The 14791-nt window shown below is 51.3% G+C and overlaps 1 protein-coding gene across 1 annotated transcript in view; it reads right to left on the minus strand.

The window, feature by feature from the left end:
- Positions 1-13136, minus strand: part of ALPL (alkaline phosphatase, biomineralization associated) — a 57285-nt gene extending 44149 nt beyond the window's left edge. Inside the window, exon 1 of the mRNA XM_027109858.1 lies at positions 12979-13136. The gene's annotated coding sequence lies outside the window, so the exon portion shown is untranslated. The remainder of the gene's footprint in view (positions 1-12978) is intronic.
- Between the last annotated feature and the right edge of the window lie 1655 nt (positions 13137-14791).

The following is a 14791-nucleotide window of genomic DNA, read 5'->3' on the forward strand; positions in this document are numbered from 1 at the left end:
TTGTGGTTGTTCTGCCTGAGGCTTGGTTAGGTGGCTCCTCTGGTCCCACAGCTCTTGAACTTTCTCCTTCACCCTACACCACCTGGTGAGTGTGTCTGAATGTGTCTGTTTACATGACCACCTCCTGCACACACTGGTTGATCTTTGAAGGAAAAGCTAGACCAGATTCGTCTGCGAATTCCAGCAGCCAGCCTGGGGCCTAGAAGGCAGCTGGGCTAAGGAAATGTTTGTTGAATGAATGAATGAATGAATGTTCTGCACCCATCTTTCCCCCTTCCTGACTCTGCTCCCTCCTTTTTCCAGCCTGACAGGCGCCAAGAGGTGACACCCAGGTGAGCTGACAAGAAAGGCCACTCCAGCGTGAATTTTCTGAAGTGGGGACAGCCCCTCCTTCCACCAACCAGTAGTCACTCCAGACAGTGAGGGAACAAAGCCCAAGGTCAGCCCTGCCTCTGCCACAGGAACCATCTGGGGCCTGCCCAGCAAAGCCAACGGGACAGGCTTTTCTGTGCATCTCAGCCTCGCTGATTAGAGCATGCTACAGGATGGGGAGGCTGGCAGGCCTGCCTCAGAGCCCCAGTGAGAGGCCGTGCCAAGTGAGCTCAGCCTGGCCAGGGGCCAGTGGGGAAATACGTGATTATTCCAATCAAGTCGCCACGCAAGAGGAAAGGATCTGCTTCCTCCAAAAGGACGAAGTGGGGCAGGCAGGCCAGTCCAGGGACTTGGGTGTCGAAGGGGGAAATTGCAGAGCACAGTTCTCACACAAACCAGTGCTCTGAGATTTGCCACCCCAGGAAGACTCTGGAAGCCTGAGATGGAACTCCAGGAGGGTGAGGTCCAAGGCCAGAGCCCTGGACTGAAGCTGGGGCCAGTCCCCCACTGAGGATTCTCAGTTAGCAGTAGCTCCAGCCAGGCTAATTACTCTGGCCTCCTTCTGACCCTGGCTCTGGAGACACCGGGACTGCCCCCCTGTGCTCCCCACCCCTGTCCGTTCCTCCCTTTGACCAGGATCACACGAGGGGTAGATAAACTCTGCATCCTCAGCTCAGGGGGCCAGGGAGTGTCCCGCAGTCTATTCCTGCCACTTGCTCAACTCCTGCCTTGCACCCCCTCTCTGAGTCAGGCTCTGGAAGAACCATCAGGTGCAAGAAGAGTTTATACATCCGACCTGCAGAGATTTATCTAATACTTATTAAGTGACTCAGGGCCCACACTCTGGAGCCAGGCTGCCCAGGTTCCAATTCTGGCTTAACCACTTATGAGCTGCATGACCTTGGGCAAGTCCCTTCCCTTTTCCGTGCTTCTCCTTTTCACCTGTAAAAGCTGGGATTGGAGTACCTACTCCGTGGGAAGTTTAAGAGGACCAAATGAAAAAGGGTGTGTAAAACACTTACTTAGCAGGCCATACATGGGGATTCAGCAAATGACAACTCTTAGTATTATTAAACAAATTAAGATTGTTTGGAGGCAAGCCTAAGTCTCTGGACCAGGCATCCCCAAGACAGACAATTTTTCCCTCACCAGAGGCAAAACCAGTCAGCTCAGAGCAGACTGAAAAGCAGAGGGGAAAGCCCCCAGACTCTGGGTTCAAATCCCAGCTCCTCCACCCATCAGCTCTGCAACCCTGGGCAAGTTACTTAACCACACTGAGTCTTGTTTCTGCCTCTGTGTATTACAGACCACAGTAGTACCTCCCTCAGAACTGTCACGAATCTTCCCCATTGGCGGGGGGGATGTTAGTCCCTGTTGCTGTCGGCTCTGAGCAGTGCCAGGGAATTAGGGAGCTGACACGTGCAGGGGCTGCCCCAGGCAGGGGTAAGGTGATGGGCTGGTTTCCTTTCCTGAAAACCTCCGTCTGGGCCCAGCCTCAGGGTGTGATATGGGGAAGGCTCCCCAGGAGGTGGGGAAACTCTCCTCCACTGCAAGGATCACGTAATATCAGCGTGTACACTCACCCAGGCCTGCCTGCCAACAGCCAGCCCTGAGCAGAGGCGAGAGGAACTGACAAGCAGGAAACTTAGATGAGCCTTTCCTTACAAAAGGAGGCAGTACGGCCAGACTCCATAGCCTGATGGCTGGGATTTACATGCCGGCCTGCCAGCTGCTAACCATTTCCCCGAGCAGGTGAGTTCGTTTCTCTGTTTCCTCATCCATGGGGTGGGGATGATTAATTATGGTGCTGCCTCCCACGGCTGAAGAGTTCCTACATCTAACACACTTGGGGCAGTGTCTGCTCCTAGGAGGTATGAGCTGATGCTATTATAGTCATCCAGGACCGCTTTAATTTCTTCTGTGAAGGATCTCCTGGCTTTCTCCAGCAGACTCAGGTCTCCCTCCTGTGGGCTTCTATACAGGGCAGGATCCACGCCTGTTACACGGATGAGGATCACAAGATCTACTATGTGCTCGGCACTGTGTCTTAACACATTTTAGCATATTTTATATCCATGGAGATGTTTCCTAGTCAGGGGGCAAAACCACCACTGGACTCACCTACTACTTATGACCACAGGCTCTGGGGCAGGGGCTTCTGTGCTATGGAAAGAGGTTGGGGGAAAATGGTCACCACATTATATTACTTGGAATACATGTGCCCTGGAAGGTATGAAAATATTTGCACTTGGTACCGACTGTGTGACTTAGGAGACATTACTTAGACTCTCTGGGGCTCAGTTGTGAGGAAAAATGAATAAATATAAGTGAAACACTTAAAACAGAGCCTGGTCCATGACATATTTAAAACAAATATCTATTGATATATATGTATCAGTCACTCCTCCGGGTACCTCTCAGGGACAGAGGAGGAAACAGGCACGGAGGTCATACAAGGTCTTAGTTCCTAAGAGATGTTATTTCCTGCAAGTATTCACTCACCCATTCACCATATATGTATTGAGTGCATGCTATGCACCAGGATGCATGTTATATAGATTCAGCAAATGATGGCTGTTCCTATTTTTAAAGAAATTAAGGTTATTGGGCACTGAGGGTCCATCTGTGAACAAGAAGATTGGTCAGAGGTATGACGCTGGGGAAACTCATACCTGACTAAGGGTCTGAGCCACCAATACGGAGACTGGATTGTCCTGCTGCCAATCATTAACCAATCATTCATGAGCTGATGTCACTGATGGAGAGAAGAAGACACCAATGCAGATGCGGGAAGGGCAGCCAGGCTCAGCCTGGAGTGGCTCAGGTGTTAAACCCAGCGGGACAGCCTTTTCAGATTTCCCCATGGGAACCAAGCCCAGCTGGGCTGCGGAAACCCCTGCCAGGCGGGGCAGCCTTTCATTACTTAACGTCATTGGACGCTTGCTGAATGAGGGTACCTTGCTAGACACTGGGATTCACGAATGGCTCAGCTGGGGTTCCTGCCCTCCAGAAACTCAACTCACACAGAGCCAGACGCTACGGGGATGATCAGATTACAAAGGGCTGAAGATTTCCAAGCAAGATCTAGAAAAGCAGCCATGATGCCAACTGGCAACACAGGCAGGGAGGACACTGCAGGGGAGGGGACAGCAGGTGCAAAGGCAAAGATGGGACAGGTTGGGGGACACTGCAGGGGAAAGATCTTTAGCCTGTGATCCTGACCTGAGTTTGAGGGCTGGTTCTGCCATCCACTTGACCTGAGCCTGTTTCCATTCTGCAAAATGAAGATAATACTTTATTGGGCTGTTTCAAGGATTCAGCGAGTTCATGAATAAGAAAGAGCTTTAAAAATGGAAAAGTATAAGAGTCTGGATACTGAGGCTGGCAGTATCCAGTATTAAAGTGACTATTAAATGAGCGTTAACGTGACTCATCTATGGTCCCATGGCTGATTAAAACAGGATCTAGTTTTGGTTCATCCAGGATGAGGGGTCAGCAACTCAACCCCACCTCAGCTGCAACACTCCCATGTTCCCATCCCCCAACCCAGGCTCCCCTGGCCAATCCAGAGCCCAGGGATAACCATTTCCTCACCGTGTGATCCCAGGCCCAATTTTCTAACCTGCAACATGGAGATACCATTTGCTGTGCTACTCCCATGTGTACACGGAAGGCTCTGCATGTGGAAGAGCGCTTTCCACAGGTGAAGGAATGTCAGGGTCGCAAATGAGAGGTGATGATGGTGAGTGAGGAAGAGCCAGTGTGGAAACTGAGCCAGGGAGGGGAGCCAGCTTCAGGGCTGGACGGATGTGAAAATTCCAATCTCAGCAACTCCGCTGGTTCACCAGCTGAGGACACTTGGGCAAATTATTTCACCTTCGAGTCATTTCCGTCACTTGAAAAATGGGCTGTTATAAGGATTAAAAGCATGAATATATATAAAGCATTTAGTAGAGTGGCTTGGTGCATAACAAATATTCAGTAGCTGTTAATAACTCTTATTACTACTATTACTACTACTATGGATATTATCATGGAGGGTGGGGGAAGGGGTTAGCGGAACTCTTTCCGGGACGATCTGAAACCAGCCTCTTCCTTCTCCTTTTTACTTTAAGCCTGAGTTGTGACAGCCCCAGAAACCATTCCCCACCCTTCCTTGAGGAGTGAACCAGGGACACAGCTCCATGGAAGGTCTGCACCCTACCCCAGAGGTGAGTTCTGGCACAGCCTAGCTCAGGAGTCCTCCTGCTTTCCCAGACCAGGAAAAGAAGACTGAGGAGCACAGTGACACCGACCTGGGCACCACCCTGGGCCTGTCCCTTCTCTGCCCCTGTTCACACAATGCCTAAGTCTAATTTGGTTCCGGAATGTCTTTCCATCTTGTGTGCCAATTCTAATGAGTGGATAATGGCTGCCTGTAGGACTGCATTTAGAAGGAACTTAAGGTTTAGAAGGAAAGAGAGCAGTGGTTGATTAGTCATGTCTGACAGGTACAGGACAAGAGGGTGACAGCATGCATGCCAACTATTTGCCACACGTGAACTAGAAAAGTCCTAACCTTGCCTCCCTCAAACAAGCGATAGTTGTCAGGCAGGGTAACTGAAAGCCAAGAGGGAAAGGGATGTGTCCAAGGTCACACAGCTTGAAATGGCAGGGCTGGGATTCAAACCCAGGCTCCTCTGGCTTTCTGAGGATGCTTCCTGCTAGGATTGTCATTTCCTTCCTCTTGACCAGAAGAGGAGGTGTCCAGGCCAAAACCCATTGTCTGGGAGAACAGAAGCGTCTATCCAACCAGGAGTGTGCCTGTGCTTGGTCCCCTCCCTCTGAGACCTCCCACATGACTTTGCAAACCCTAGAGACAGATGGTTCCACTGAAAACAAATATATACAGCAAGGTCCCCTGAGGGCTTGTATCCAGACAAAAAAATTGAATCCAGATGCTAATCTGATTGGGCAGGAAGGCATGAGACCTAAATTTGGGTCTCACCGCCTCTTTCTGGCTGTGTGACCTTGAGAAAGTTACTCAGTTTCTCTGAGCTTTAGTTTTCATCTCTATAAAATGGAGAGGACAACAAGTTAAATATAATAAGGTCCTTAAAAGTGATTTGCTCAGTTCCTGACACAGAGTAAGACCTTAAATGTTAGTTGGAAGGATAAGGTCAAGGGGAAAAATGAAAACTCACAGCATTTTCACAAAAACTACTCAGGTGATTAAGGCAAGGCTCAAATGAGCTTTTGAGAGGAACTTGTTTATCTTTGATATCCTGATAGGCTAACTGAAGCTGAAATATGAATTACTATATTTGATCATTTCAAAATAAGCAACCACACTCTTCTAGGGAAATAGGGTGTGTCATTCATGTCACAAAGAAGGAAGCATCCTTGAGCGGGTGGATTGGCAATGAATGGTAGGGGATGAGTGTGTATATTTCCCACTTTCAGGCCGAGTGATTTTGTGCCTCAGTCTCCTCATCTGTAATGGGATAATTGCACTTGCCACACAGGGCAGCCGTTAGACCAACTGAACAGTTCCAGGACAGGCACTGAGTACCACATGGCATGTGGCATGGCAACGTTAGCGGTGGTGTGTGGAGGTGGGAGGGGGGTGCTCGCTTAATGAGGCAGAGGAAACAGAGCAGCTATACAGGTGCTAAGAAGGAGTGAAGGAGGGGAGGGGGGTCTCAGAGTCAGCTGACACACTTTCCACCCAGAATGGTGGCAGATGAGTACGTTATTAACTCCTGTATGTTAAGAGGCCAGTAAGTCAAAGTGGGAACAGGTGGAGTAGAAAGAGACAAATGATACTCAGAGAGGCCAAGCCTGACACAGCCAGCTTAGAGGATTATAGGACATCGAACTGACAACCTCAACTTGAGGTCTGGGAGAGTGCCCACCCTGCTGTTCTGTAGACAAAGTAAAAGGTGGATCAGAGAAGGCAAGAGCTTGACTTCACAAAAAGTCACATGGCAGATCCTTTTAAAAGTGAGATTTACGGGGACTCCCCTGGTGGCGCAGTGGTTAAGAAACCACCTGCCAATGGAGGTGACATGGGTTCAAGCCCTGGTCCGGGAAGATCCCACATGCCGCAGAGCAACTAAGCCCGTGCACCACAACTACTCAGCCTGTGCTCTAGAGCCCGCGAGCCACAACTACCGAGCCCGTGCGCCTAGAGCCCACGCTCCGCAACAAGAGAAGCCACCACAATGAGAGGCCCGTGCATGCAGCGAAGAGTAGCCCCCGCTCACCACAACTAGAGAAAGCCCGCATGCAACAACGAAGACCCAACGCGGCCCAAAAATAAAATTTTAAAAATTAAAAAAAAAATTTTTTTAAGTGGGATTTACGGTTTTTCAAGTAAAATCCACCTAAACACTTTTTTAAAGAACATAAAATGTTAGCTGGGCCTGGCCGGCAGCTTGCAGACCTGGCCAGCGGAAGTTCACCCACCTGAATCACAAACTGAGATCTGGGAAGATGAAGACGCTTCTCTCAAACAAGCCCTGGGTCAGTGCCTCACTACAGGGTCTCAGAGGAAATAGCCTCCCAGCCGCCATTCCCCTCTCTCCCTTCCCTGGGTCAGGGCAGGGTGACTGAGGCACCTCAGGAAGGGGTTTGGACCCAAGGTGTCCATCCCTTGAGCCTCAACTGCAAAATGGCAGGGGGTGAGGGGTAGGTGAGGTTCAAAGATGATGTGGAAAGTGCCTGGTACCCAGCGGGTGCTCACAAAATGCTACTTCCCACACAAGGTCATTCCTAGCACTCCTCTGCAGCTGCAGGGACCAGGGGCCCTGTGGCTCTGTCAGGAATCAGGGCTCCCCCTTGTTCATCTTGTACCCCGCAGAACAGTTTGCTTGTGGAGACCTTCTAGGATCTCATGCTAGGCAGCTGCCTCCAGAGCCTTCACCGTGAGCTTTAACCATGAGGTTTCATGGCCTCCTACACTGCCCTTGAGCTCAGACACGGCGATTTGGAGATCTGTGCTACAGCTGGGCTATGGCCTGCCATCAATCACCAGGCCTCGGCCCCCAGCAAAGGGGGCAGAACAGAGAGCTGTGGGTTCAGAGTGCAAGACGGTGTTTCCTGTCTGCGAAGTGACACCAATGCACAGGGCTACTGGGAGCATTAGGTGAGGTGGCAGATGTCAAGGGGGTCCCTCCCCTCAGGGGGCTGCATAATCTCTAGTCTGAAGCACCCCAGGTTGCCTGTCCCCTAGGGGGTGGGCCCCAGGCCCAGCTTCCTAAGCACTGACAGGCTGATGCTCTGTTAGCCCCCAAACTCTAGAGCCCTTAGCCTCTTCCTGGGACCAGAAAAGCAGAAAGGAAGCTCCCTCCTCCTGGCTGACATGTTTCAGAGATGCTGCCAGGCCCCGGAAGAGGGGTTGGTGTCTATGTGTCCCACATTCCTAACCTGAGCCTCCTGAGGGCTGGCCCAAGCCTCATGCACCTAGCCCAGAAACTGCAAACTCAGAAGGCAGGCAGGGAATGGCAATGAAGCAAATGGGCTGGGTGCGAGAGCAGGGCACAGTGGGGACTGCGGTCAAGTGGGTGGAGCAGCTGCTAATCAGCTCCAGTCATGGTGGCCAGGCAGGGATGCAGCCCAGAGTGGCCACATCTTTTGATCTTTTGAGAGAAGCCAGAAACCCTTATTTTTATGTAAAATGCAATCACCAGCAATGAAATCAACGTTTTAAAATCACTGCAGGAGACTTATAGACATCGAAAACAAGCTTATGGTTATCAAAGGGGAAACGTGGCGGGGAGGGATAAACCAGGAGCTTGGGATTAACACATGCACACTACTATATATAAGATAGATGACCGACGGGGACCTACTGCATAGCATAGGGAACTCTACCCAATATTCTGTGATAACCTATATGAGAAAAGAATCTAAAAAAGAATGAATATATGTATATGTATAACTGAATCATTTTGCTGTACACCTGAAACTAACACAACATTGTAAATCAACTATATTTCAATAAAATTTTAAAAAAATCACTGCGGGAGTCAACAATGCCCCCACCCCCACACTTTTCTGCCTCAGGAGGGCAGTTTGTGACTGACCTGCCATAACCTAAGTCACAAATGTTTGAGGACCAACTCAAATTAAATCAGACCCATTCCAAGTCTTAGGGATGTCCCAACCCCCCAACTCCTGCTCTTCAGGCAACTTGGTTTACAGATGAGGACACTGAGGCTCAGAAAGGGGAAGGGACTTGCCCAAGGTCACACAGGTAGTATATCAACAGTTCAAGGGCTTAAACTCTGCTCTGAGTTGCGGATCTTTTTCTACCAACTCACACCATCTGTATTCTCCCTTCAACAATTCTTTCTTTTTAAAAAATAGATATATTGGGCTTCCCTGGTGGCGCAGTGGTTGAGAGCCCGCCTGCTGATGCAGGGGACACAGGTTTGTGCCCCGGTCCGGGAAGATCCCACATGCCGCAGAGCGGCTGGGCCCGTGAGCCATGGCCGCTGAGCCTACGTGTCCGGAGCCTGTGCTCCGCAACGGGAGAGGCCACAAAAGTGAGAGGCCCGCATACCGCAAAAAAAAAAAAAAAAAAAAAAAAAAGATATATTAAGGATATGCTATGGAAATGATACACACCAAAATCAAGATAGTGGTTACTTTTAGGACAGTCATGGGTGACCCTGAGCAAGCCATTCCCCTCTCTGGACTTCAGTCTCCCTGGTCTGCAAAGCAGCCGGTTGACAGAGGCAGCCTTTAAATGCCTTCCAGCTCTGAGGAATCTATGAGGTCTCTTCTCTGGCCAGTACTTTGTGGCCTCAGATGAATATAAAATAGTAATAATAATAATAATGGGGAGGGCTAGTCCACGGTAGCCAGGAAGGAACACTACAATTTTAAGTGAAACTTGACTCCTGGTTACTGGAATTCAGAAAGAATGATCTTAATACCCAGGCAGTTTAACCACCATCCGACAGTTAAACAAAAACACATCTGGTTTAACTTCATTTTCCTCATCTCCTCCCCCCCCACCCCCTATCCTCATCTCAAATTTTACCTCTTAATTTGAGAAGTCAAATTAAATGCAAACAATTGATTTCATGCCACAGTGAGGTTGAGAATTTCAGCATGGAAAACTTTAAGCATGAAGTTTTTCTGGGAGTAATTAGTAAATGTTGGGGGGTGGTATGAGGGGGGTGGAAAAATATGGAGACTATTCTTGAATGTTCTTTGGACACTGAGCATCAGAGAAGAGTTCCTGGGGGCCTACTATGAACCCAGCACTCAGAGAGGCCAAGTGACTTGCCTCAGGTCACACAGCTAGGGATTGGAACCCAAGATGCAGATCCCAAAGCCAGCACTTTCCCTCCTGTCTAGGCCTTTGTAACCTACGTAGGGCTTTCCCTCTGGCCCTTATGGATCACCTGGTAGTGGCAAAGAAACTGTCCCATAGGAAATATTAACTTCTCAACAACAATCTCCAGCAGTGGGTCAGCCCCAGCTGAGCCATTCAATGGTGAAAAGCCATTTATGATTTTGCTGGCCCCACATATCAACTCTGCAAAGTATATATTATTAACCCATATTACAGATGATTTCCTTACCTGAGGCTCAGAGAGGGAAATAAACTTGTCTAGGGTCACACAGCAGTGCTGGGAATGAACCTCCAATCTACTGCCCACAACTGCCCTCTAAAAGTGAGGCCATCTCTAAAAACAAAACAAAAAAACACACCGCACAGCTCAGCTCCAGCCTGCTGAGGATGAGGACGACGACGTAGCACGGGAAAGCTGAGTGTGCATTCCTGTGGCCACGCGGAGATTGCTGGGTGCTGGTTCTCAGCTCAGCTTGCTCACTCTCCCCGTAATGTTCTCTTCAAGCCCTGAGTTTTGTATTAATAACTCAAGGTGAGAACTCTGAGCTACGTCACGGGATCCTACCCCTCGATTAAGAGGCCTCATCCCCAAAGATGGGTACTCGTGAAGGTCGCTAGAGTCATCACCAGGGCTCCAGCCCCAGCTCCCCAGGTAGCATCTGTGTGTCCTTGAACAAGTCACTTCCCTTCTCCAGGACTGATTCCTAGTTTGCAGGGAATGTTGGGTATGTAAGCCATGGGACAGGCAGGGCTTGAGTTTGGTTTCACCTCATTTCAAAGCTGGGACACACAGAGGCAGAAGGCACTGTGGAGATAACAGCCCCAGGCCTGTTCCCAGCAAGGACCTCCAGGCTCCTGGCCAAGGCTGAGTTTAGGATGACAGGAGGTGGCACCTGAGTGTGGGCAAGGAAGACGCCATGCCACTCCACAGCACAACCCATGAGGGAAAGGACAGGGCCTAGGCAGGGGGGTGACAGGTTTCCAGGGTTCAGGGGCAGCGACATAACCCTATGCCCAGTCTCAGGGTTGCATTTTCTGCTGAGATTAGAGCTGATTATAGACAATATTTTCTTAGGCACAGACACCAGCTAAACACTTTGCATACATTAATCATACTATTTATTGATCTCCTCAACTTAAAGGAGGAGACTGGGGCATGACAGAGAACAGAATTTGTCCCAGGTCACACAGCTAGGTTGCCTTTTCTATTAGTGAAAACCAAAGGCTGGCTGATCAGTTTTACCCGTGTTATTGCATTTTAATCTCCTTCCTTGTGAACTGCTTAATTCCAATTCTAAAGTGTCAATTTCAGAGCCTGAAAACATTTTGTTACACAAGCGTCCAGATGGCTGTTTAATTTACCCGCTGCATTCTCAGCACCTAGAACAGGGCTTGGTGCATTCACAAGTAGTTGTTAAATGAAGATAGCATTTTGTTTCTGGCCTCAGTTCAGTTTTTTTCCTCACAATAGTCTCATGAGAGAGGCATACTCCCTATTTTCCAGGTGGGGCCACAAATACAGACAGGGGCCATCACTCAAGTCTGTCTTACTCCAGGGGATGGGAAGTTAGGAAGCCATGTCCAGGAGCCTCTTCTGCTTAGGGAGTTCAGAGGCATGAAGTTCAGGAAGAAAAAAGGAGGCAAAGGGACAAGAAGAGCAGGGGCAGGGAGTGGAGTAGGTGGTGGTGGGGGGGAACAACACAGTGGGGAGGACTAAAGATTTGAAGAAGGCAGGTCTAGAGCATGGGCGGAGGTAAGCCTGAGCACCAGCAGGGCCAGAAGAGGAAAGGTCAGCCCCTCATCTCTTGGGTCACATAAAGGAAGCAGGAAGGGCTTCCCTGGTGGCGCAGTGGTTGAGAGTCTGCCTGCCGATGCAGGGGACACAGGTTCATGCCCCGGTCCGGGAAGATCCCACATGCCGTGGAGCGGCTAGGCCCGTAAGCCATGGCCGCTGAGCCTGTACGTCTGGAGCCTGTGCTCCGCAACGGAAGAGGCCACAACAGTGAGAGGCCCGCTTACCGCAAAAAAAAAAAAAAAAAAAAAAAAAAAGGAAGCAGGGAGCTAAGGTTGTAAGGTTTAGAGTCTGGGTTCACATCCTGGTCTCATATTTACATAACTTCTCCAGGCCTCAGTCTTCCTATTTGTAAACAAGATGATGCATGTGAAGTGTTGGAGTCTGGCACACAGTAGGCATTCAATAAACAGTTGCTGTCATCTTTGCTGGTGTGGGAGCCAACCCCTTGCTCACCAGGGAAGCCCGGCCCACCGGAGGAGTCTTTCTTTCCCAGGGCCCAGAGGCCCTTTCTGGCCTGAGAATTGCCCCCTTTTGATCTCCAGGGTTTTCCCCCTCCACCCTCAGGCCTTTGTAAAGCCCCCCCTCCCCCAATCCCATTACGCTTGGAAAAAGGGTCAGAAGGGACAATGTATGGGAAGGATGGGACTTTCCCTAGCTTCCCGCCCCACCATTGTTACCATGCGTTTAACACTTTCTTATCAAGACTAGGCTTGGGAACCAACCCTGAGCTATCTGCTCACCTGCACATGCCCAGAGATGGATCGCAAACTCCCTCAGCTTCCCGGGCTCCGGAGCTTTGCCCTAAGGCTGCTGTGGCCACCCCGGACTCCCAAACAGACTCCAACACGCCAGATGTCCGTTCCCCCACTCCCACCCCCCTGCGGCTCCCGGACCCAAGTGCCTCCCTCCCTCTACTGTTCCCAGCTCTGGCCCAAAGTACTTTGGAGCCCACCCAGGCAGACCAGCCCCCTCCCCGACTACTGTGGCAAGATCTAGAGATTACTAGGTGGTTGGCAGTTCTGGGTGGGCAACCTGACTCGCTTGATCTCGGACACAGGGGGTTCCGTAGAAGCCTCTCAGTCACGGAGCACCGGGAGGAGGTGCCTAGACTGAAGGTGGGGGTCTCGGGCAGCGGCCTCGGAGGTAGGAGACCCCAGGGCTGCAGCAGCGGTCGCGAGAGCAGTCCCCTTGACTCGCCGGCTCCGCGAGCGCCAAGTCTGATTTCCAGCCCGGCCCAGCGCGCCCGCCGGGAGCCTCGGATGCACGCGAGCACGGGAGCGGGACAGGTGGCTGGGGGGTTCCGAATGGGCTGCCTTGGGAGGTGTCGGGGCGCAGAGGTCCCTGCCCCGCCACTGATATCCGACCTCGCCACCGTCCCCAGGCGAGGGGAGGATGTGGGAGGGGCCGGGGAATCGACCACATCCCTGGGGCCGCAGGGATCCTGGAGCCAGCGTCGAGTCTTTACCTGCGCAGAGTTCGTGGGCGAAGGTCTGTCCTGGCACAAGTGACGAGAGGTCGGTGCGCTGGGACGGAAGGCGCGGAGTGGCGGGAGCGCGACGCTACCGGGGCTAACTCCCCCGCGGGCTTATAAAGGCGACCACGGGGCCCGAGCGCGGCCGGGGCAGCCCTCCCCTGCTCCCGACCCCGCCCCCGGCCGGGGCCCCGGCCCTCTCCGCCCCCGCCCCGCCCCCGGCCCCGGCTGGAGCGATGCCCGCCGGTCCGCAGCGTGGCCAGGGCGCCCCCTGCCGGGGAGTGGGGCACCCTCCCCCTTCCCGCGCCCTGGCTCGGCTCGGGTCCCGCGTGGGGTTGGGGAGGGCTGGGGTGCCACTGTCTCCGTGTTCTCCTGCTCTTTCCGCCTCCGCGCTTCTCTCTCTGTCTCTCTCTCTGTCTCTCTGTCTCTCTGTCTCTGTCTCTCTGTCTCTCTCTCTGTCTGTCTCTCTCTCTCTGTGTCTCTCTCTCTCTCTCTGTCTCTCTCTCCCTGTCTCTCTGTCTCTCTCTGTCTCTGTCTCTCTGTCTCTCTCTGTCTCTCTGTCTCTCTGTCTCTCTCTGTCTGTCTCTCTCTCTCTACTTTCTCTCCACGAGCTCCAGCTCTGATTCCGTCTCTGTGCACGACTCTTTGGGGTTGTCTTTAGCTTTGGATCCAACTTCCTTCTGTGTCTCTTTGTGGCTGTCTTTCTCGTGCCCTCTGTCTTGTCTGGCCCTTTCTGTGTGTCTGCCTCTGTGTCTGACAACCTGTCTCTATTTGGGTCTCTGTCTCTACCCATCTCTGTCCACGAGTCTGTCTCTCCATCTCTGTGCACCTGTGTCTCTGACTCTCCTCACTGTCCCCTCTCGCCTTCCCACTCCAACCAGACCACTAGCCTGTCTCTCTCTCCCCTGCCCTTGGGCTGAGTCTTTTCCTAGGGGCTGAGGAAGCAGAGGGAGACCTAGAAGGGGGTGGCTTCGGGGAGGGGAGCCTCCCCTAGACAGGGCCAACTCTCCTAGACAGGGACTGTTCCCTCTTTCTCCTTAGAGCCAGCTAGGGTTCCTGCAGACTGCATCCCAGCCAGATCCTGAGAACCTGTCTCCTGGGTGACCAGAGGAGGAAGCCAACACGCCCCATGCAGTAGAAACAGACAGCCCAGGTTCAAGACTCCACCCTGGTGACCTTGGGCAAATCATTTGAGCCCTGTGGCATGGCCGGCCCCTTAATAGGCAGACATGATCTCCCCTGGCTTCCCTTATCACATGCTGAGAGGCAGATTAATATGAGACAGGGTTGAAAAGTGCACAGGAAACTCTAAAGTTCTAGATAAAGGGGGTTGGAGCTGGGACTGGAGGGGATTGAGGCCAGAGCAGAGCAGAGAAGGTGTCAGCACCAGCAGAACCAATACCAGCCCAGAATTCTCTCTCTTACCTACTCCATGCCAGCTCAGAGCAAGGCATCTTGCATACTTTATCTCCCAACAACCCCATTTTAGGGAGGAGAAAACAGAGGTCCAGAGAGAACATGCAGGCGGCTTGTCAGTATAATTGGAACAAGAGCTGGGGCCTGGCACCAGAAACCAAGAATGTATTTATTTTTCTTTTTTCTTGTATTTTTAGCAACTGATACTGCTTCTTTATTTACAGGAGTGATATGAAGTTTCTTTTTTGACATAAATTTATGTTTTTAGAAAGTGAAGCAAAACATTCATTAAATATTATTTATTTATGTATTCAGTGGGTTAGATTATTATGGCAAAAATCATGGAGGTGGTAAATGACTCAAGTTTGGGAAACAACACTTTTGCATAAGA

This window comes from Aethalodelphis obliquidens, unplaced genomic scaffold, assembly GCF_003676395.1.
Source record: "Aethalodelphis obliquidens isolate GAN/ISIS:26980383/991018 unplaced genomic scaffold, ASM367639v1 scaffold9, whole genome shotgun sequence".
Classification (NCBI taxonomy): Eukaryota; Metazoa; Chordata; class Mammalia; order Artiodactyla; family Delphinidae; genus Aethalodelphis; species Aethalodelphis obliquidens.